Consider the following 7,367-nt stretch of genomic DNA (forward strand, 5'->3'; position numbering starts at 1 on the left):
CAGGTAAAATTCCCTGCCCTCGTGAGGATTATAGTCTAGCTGTAGAGATAAATGATAAATAAGATTAATACATAAACCATATCTTAAATAATGATATGTATTAAATAGAAATTTATAGCAGAGAAAGAAGGCAGTGATTGTTAGAGTGAGGTTATAAAGCGCAGATCAGTCATGAGGAATGTTGTCACTAATAAGGTAACATTTAAATTTAAAGACCTAAATGAAGTGAGGAAGTGAATCGTAGTAAGTGGATAAGATCATTTTAGGCAGCGGGGAGAGCAATGGATGAAAAGTCCTAAAGTAGGTGTGTAACCAGAGTGTTGGCACAGAGTCACAGCGGGGAGGGGCAGGTCCTACAGGCACCCGTTGGGTACAGGAAAATCTTTGATACTCCAAGTAAGACAAACGTTGGTGGATTTTGAGCAAAATAATTTCACATGACTTATACATAACAGGACTTTCCTGAGTGCTCTGATGAGAGTACACTGTCAGGGCTGGGCTAGGACCTCTCGCCAGGAGTTTACTAAAATAACCTAAGGCAAGAGGTCATACTGCTTTGAAAGCAGGACTAACAGGACATGCTGACAGTGTGGGTGCAGAAAAAGACAGAAGAGACAAGGTTGCATCCAGCATTTTCTGCCTGAGGAACTGGGATAGAGTTGCTTTAATGAAATGAGGAAGCTTACAGAAGTTGCAGGTCTGGGAGAAAAGACAGGTGCTCAATTTGATCCATCTAGAATTAACTTTTGCATCAGAGAAGGCAATGGCACCCCACTCCAGTACTCTTGCATGGAAAATCCCATGAACAGAGGAGCCTGGTAGGCTGCAGTCCATGGGGTCGCTAAGAGTCGGACACGACTGAGCGACTTCACTTTCCCTTTTCACTTTCATGTATTGGAGAAGGAAATGGCAACCCACTCCAGTGTTCTCGCCTGGAGATTCCCAGGGACAGGGGAGCCTGGTGGGCTGCTGTCTATGGGGTCGCACAGAGTCGGACACGACTGAAGGGACTTAGCAGCAGCAGCAGAATTAACTTTTGCATAGAGTATGAGGTGTGAGAGTCAACATAAATATTATTTTTTCATACACATATCCAGTTGCCCCAGCACCATTTATTTTTAAAGATTTTAATTTTCTCTATTGGATTACTTTGGCACATTTGTTGAAAAACAGTTAACCATAAAAGTGACAGAAAAACTGTTAGTCACTCAGTAGTGTCTGACTCTTTGTGACCCCATGGACTATAGCCCACCAGGCTCCTTGTCCATGGGGATTCTCCAGACACTCAATATTCTTTATGGTCCAACTCTCACATCCATACATAACTACTGGAAAAACCATAGCTTTGACTATACAGACTTTTGACAGCAAAGTGACGTTTCTGCTTTTTAATAAGCTGTCTGGGTTTGTCATAGCTTTTTTTTCCAAGGAGCATCTTTTAATTTCATGGCTGTGTTCACCATCTGCATTGGTTTTGGAACCCAAGAAAATAAAATCTGTCACTGTTTCCACCCTTTCCCCATCTATTTGCCATGAAGTGATACTAAACATTACTTTTCCATCTTCATATGAATTGCCTTCCTCTCCTTTGAAATGTTAAATCACTACCTCCAACATCCTCTTTTGTCTTTAGCTGAAGATGATATTTAAGATGACGGTCTCAGCCATTTGGGCAAGTTACTCAGTTTTTCTAGATCTCTCCCACTTACCCATGTGATTAAGCTATGTTTTCTCCTGTTAATGTGTCTCACGTCAATTTAATTGTCAGAGTAGCCAGAAGAATCTAAAACAGTAGAAGAAAATGTATTCCTTCCTGACAAAGGCTTATGAGAATCATCTAGCAGAGAAAGAAGATTGGTGCTGTAAGAGAGAGAAGGAAAAATTGCTGAGGCATATCGAGTATGTGAGGTGGGAAAGTTGGAGCACAAGTGGAGATGTTACCCTTACCTAGGAACACAGACAGCTCACCCAGTAACAGAAGAGAAAGGGGTGTCCACGGGCACCGATGACATTAACCTTGCCTTGTGGATGCACAAACTAAGAAGGTTATGTAATGTGCTTAAGATTACAGAGTTCATACGAGGTAGAACTATGACTTAAACCATGATTACTAAGCCCCAAACATCAGTTTTTCTCATAGTTTTGCACATGGCAGGTTCTGTGTAAGTTTTCAGTGTTACTAGTTAGTAACAGTACTAGTTAAGCCTCAATTAACTTCTCTAACACTAACAAAGGGCTTCCCTGGTGGCTCAGATGGTAAAGCGTCTGTTTGCAATGCAGGAGACCAGAGTTCGATCCCTGAGTTGGGAAGATCCCCTGGAGAAGGAAATAGCAACCCACTCCAGTACTCTTGCCTGGAAAATTCCATGGACGGAGGAGCCTGGTAGGCGACATTCCATGGGGTCACAAAGAGTCAACAGGACTGAGTGACTTCACTTTCACTTTTTAATACTAACAAAACAGTTGAACTTTACAGTGAATATGGATCTTTTCTCTCTATCAGTCCTTCTCAAAAATATATATTTATATATATTTTTTAGACTTTTTATTTTATCTTTGGCTATAGCCAATTAACAATTTTATGATAGTTTCAGGTGGACAACAAAGGGACTAGCCATACACAAACATGTCTCCATTCTCCCCTAAATTTCCCTCCCATCCAGGCTGCGACATAACATTGAGCAGAGTTCCATGTGCTATACAGTAGGGCCTTGTTGGTTACCCATTTTAAATATAGCAGAATGTACATGTCCATCCTGAATTCCCTTACAGTCTCTTCCTTCTTGGCAACCATAAGGTCACTCTCTAAGTTGGTGAGTCTGGTTTTTTTTTTTTTTTTTTGTAAGTAATTTTGTCTGGAAAAAACACAAGTTTTTATTTCATTACAGGCTCAAAGAACAACCTCCAACCTATGACACAGTAACAAAATATTGATGGTCAAGGTAGGAAACAAAAATTACACAGAGAAGACCTTCTGCAATACTGTTGGTGGCTCAACACATACCAAGTTGTACACAACAGATTTGTACACTGTTAGAGTAATGGATAGTAATGTCTCAGCACTGACAGAGATCATGTCACTGAATCCACCAACAACCCATTTGCAGTTTGTATTACAAGCAAACTAAGACTTATAGTACATACTACATCCAGGGTCATTTCCTAAGTCAGGAAATACTAAAATCAGTTTTCAAACTCAGGTAGCCTGATCAAGAGCCCAAATTCTAAAATGCAGTCCCTTGATAACTACTATTCATGGTTGCAGTTTTCAGGGGCAAAGAATCACTGAACTTTGTATGAGAGGAGCTAGAAATTAAATCTCTCTTTAACAGATTTAGAGACTAAAAAGTATGGCATGACATGGTCACTCAGAGACAGAATCAAGATTTGAAGTCAGTGTTCTTTCTACCTGTTTTGTTTTTACCAGATGCAGCAATGAACTAATTAAAGACATCTCAAGGGAGGAATTCATGACCCTCAGCAAAAGTGGAGAGTCATCCAAGCCCAAGACAACTAGGAGTGTTGGTCTAGTCTGGAAAGATAACTCATTAACCAAAGGTCCCTCTTTGGATCCCCAGTGTTTTCCACCATCACAGTACTCAGGCCCCAACCATGCCCAAACCACCCTTACCCCAGACTGGTTATTACTTAGTTTCATGGTGACTGGTCTAAGACCAAAAAAGTAATGAAATCTTAACAAGGAAGAAGCCCAAGGACCAAGATAGCAACTGTCATAGCAACGGTCACAGTGCTTTGGTCAAGGAGAAGATCTTTTGGGGAACTGAAAACAGAACCTTGAGCACATCTGCTGGTTTCACTCCCATCCTCCTTCAACAGCCTGGGTGGTTCATACATTCCACACCCTTGCACTAGTTTCCATGGCCCCCTGCACCTGGGACCCCCCACAGCACCTGACCAAGTCTGTGTCCAGCACTAGGATGGAAGTAACATGGACCCTAACCTTGTTTAATACCATACTACCTAACCCCACTGCCCCATCTCCAGTCCTAGAGGCTTGAAAACCTCAGCCCAGAAAGGTCAGCATCCTCTAAGTGGCTTGATATGGTAACAGAACACATATACACTACATGTGAGAAGGAAGCTGTGAGCAACCAGGTTCCTCATGAGGCCCAGGAAGAAGTGTCTGAGAGAAACAAGAAATAATTCAGTGGAATCTAAAAAGAAATGATACAAACAAAATTACTTACAAAACAGAAAGAGACTCAACAGACTTAGAGAATTAATTTATGGTTGCCAGGGGTAAAGGGATATTTAGGAGTTTGGGATGGTCATGTACACACTGCTATATTTAAAATGGATAACCAACAAGGTCCTACAGTATAGCACAAGGAACTCTGCTCAATGTTACGTGGCAGCCTGGATGGGAAGGAGTTTAGGAGAGAATGGAGACACATGTATATGTATGGCTGAGCCCCTTTGCTGTCCACCTGAAACTATCAGAGTATTGTTAATTGGCTATATCCCAATACAAAATAAAAAGGTTAAATTTAAAAAAAATTTTTTTTTTAAGAAACCATTCATGTTGAATAGTTTGAGCATCTCAGGGATAGGAGGCTGGGAACATAGGGATGATTCACAGGAACATTTCAGATCACATATCAGTAAATTTCCCAGCTCCCAGGACAGAAGCATTCATTCTCCTCTACTTTTTCCCCCTTCTATCTATGCATGAGGCCACATTCACATCCATTCAGCCATGTGTTGGTCCTCACTCAAGTCACAGGGTTAACTGTTTGCACTTCTACACCTAGCAACCCTAACTAATATAGGCAATATTCATTTGTATGGATGCCCACCTTCCTTCATTCCACAAATTTTCTTATTAGCAACTTCAGTACCTGGCTCTGTGCTATGTTCTGCAGAAACATGGTGAACAAGATAGAGCTCTCAACCTCAAGGAGCTCCCAGCCTAGTGTGGAAACAAGCTAGGAGAAATCTCACCAGAGCAGTGGCATGTCTATAGAGCCCTGTGGAACCGCACAGAATGGGCCCATAACACATGTTGGAGGTCAGGAAAGATACATACCTTCATCCTCCTGCCCAAACAGTAGCCAACCTGGGATTTACCTGACCCCAGGTTAACACCCCAGGGTGTTCTCTGGCTTCCCTTGTGGCTTGGTGATAAAGAATCTGCCTGTCAATGTGGGAGAGGCAGGTTTGATTCTGGGTGGAGAAAATCCCCTGGGGAAGGAAATGGCAACCCACTCCAGTATTCTTGCCTGGAAAATCCCATGTACAGAGGAGCCTGCCAGGCTACAGTCCATGGGTATAGCAAAAGAGTCAGACACAATGTAGTGACTAAACAACAACAGGATGTTCTCATGAAATCACTCCAGTGCTCCAACCCTTTGAGTGGGAAGCCATGGGCTAAGGCACTGTGACATAGGGATTCATCACTTAGAAACTTATTTACCCTTTCTAGTTCTAGGTTCTTTGTCTATAATAAAGCAATAGAAATAAAACCTCTGTCTCTATTACTATGAACATCAAATGAAATATTGTATGTAATTCACTTAGGATAGGGCATGTCACAGAGAATGTGGTCAATCCACAATCTTTTCTGATTTTTAATGTTTCATAGGTTCTTGGTTTCCACGGCTGAGCTCAGTGGATATTCTCTCTGCAGTGATTCCACAAGGAAACGTTTTAGTTTTATGTGAAATCTTCATTTCTTCCAATTTGCAATAATATACCACAGTCCTTCTGTTCCTCTTCACCTAGTTGATATGTAAAGGCAAGAAAATTCTCTCAACCTTCTGAAAAATGGAAATACTGAGACACAAAGTAGAACCATTTATTGTTACAATATCTCGCCCACAGGCCTAGGGATCAACTTCAGTTCAGTGTATTTCCTCCCCCAGGGCATCTTGCCTGACACCATTGTGGAACATAAAAATGTAGCAGGATCAGCAAACAGTCCTTGAAATTACTGGACAGTAGCTATTTGAGGCAGAGAAGGCAATGGCAACCCACTCCAGTACTCTTGCCTGGAAAATCCCATGAATGGAGGAACCTGGTGGGCTGCAGTCATGGGGTCGCTACGAATTGGACACAACTGAGCAACTTTACCTTCACTTTTCACTTTCATGCATTGGAGAAGGAAATGGCAACCCACTCCAGTGTTCTTGCCTGGAGAATCCCAGGGATGGGGGAGCCTGGTGGGCTGCCGTCTATGGGGTCGCACAGAGTCGGACATGACTGAAGCAACTTAGCAGCAGCAGCAGCAGCTATTTGAGGAATTATGCTCTGAGCCTTAATTTCATTCCTTTTCTGATCATAATCCTATAGGTTTGGGATTTTATCTGCACTCAGTGACCTGAAGAATAGTAGCCTTACTGTAGCATACGGAACTCTGCTCAATGTTATGTGGCACCCTGGACAGGAGGAAGTTTGGGAGAGAATGGATACAGGTATATGTATGGCTGAGTCCCTTCACTGTTCACCTGAAACTATCACCACATTGTTAATCGGCTATACCCCAATACAAAATAAAAATATTTTAAGGGTTGTAGGATTAAGGTGGAAGGTGCATTTCCCAAAAGACTAAAATTTCATACTGGAAAAAAAAAAAAAAAAAGAAACGAGCTCTCCCAACATCAGCACGTGGTTTCAAGTGGTCCAACAATTCAGCTCTCTTCTCACCAGAAGGATGGTGAACTAAGAGTGTGTTTATATCATTGTGGAAAGGAGGCTCTGGAGTCTAAGACCATCACAGACTCTTCTTGGACGACCTGCCAGCTGAGACCTGGCTTCTCACCCACTTGGTTCACATGGACACAGGTGACGGCTCATTAACTAAAGTCCTCTAATGACCAGATCTGGGTTTTTTTGCCCTTCCCTATTGGAAAGAGACACATAACAAGGAAAAACTGAGCATCACAGACAGAGAGGAATGAGAAAATAAGTAGATTAATAACTTGGGGAATCAGAATATATTCAACTCATTCTCTTACAACTTCTGCCCCTATACCTATTCCTGGATTCTTTCATTCTGTAGACATTTATGAGCACTTGGGTCTGTGTCCTGGGGGCTGGTGGGTAGGTGAGGGAAGATGCACAGTGAAGAGGAAGACACGGATGTCCCTAACTTCATGAGGCTGCAGATGACCTACAAACACACTTTGGGCCCTTTAAGATCCTCAGCCACCAAACAGAAGCTTGAACGTGTTCCCTGGACCTGAATAAAATAAGGACCTTTCCCTACTCCCATTCATGTCTCTGTACTCGTCACAGACTCAAAGATCCACATATGAGCTTCCCACATATGTTTTCTTTCATTGCCCACCAAAGACAATGATCCAGAAATGAGGAAATTCTGGATTGAGGATCACCAATCTAAATGGATA

Source organism: Oryx dammah, unplaced genomic scaffold, assembly GCF_014754425.2.
Source record: "Oryx dammah isolate SB20612 unplaced genomic scaffold, SCBI_Odam_1.1 HiC_scaffold_25, whole genome shotgun sequence".
In the NCBI taxonomy this organism is placed as follows: Eukaryota; Metazoa; Chordata; class Mammalia; order Artiodactyla; family Bovidae; genus Oryx; species Oryx dammah.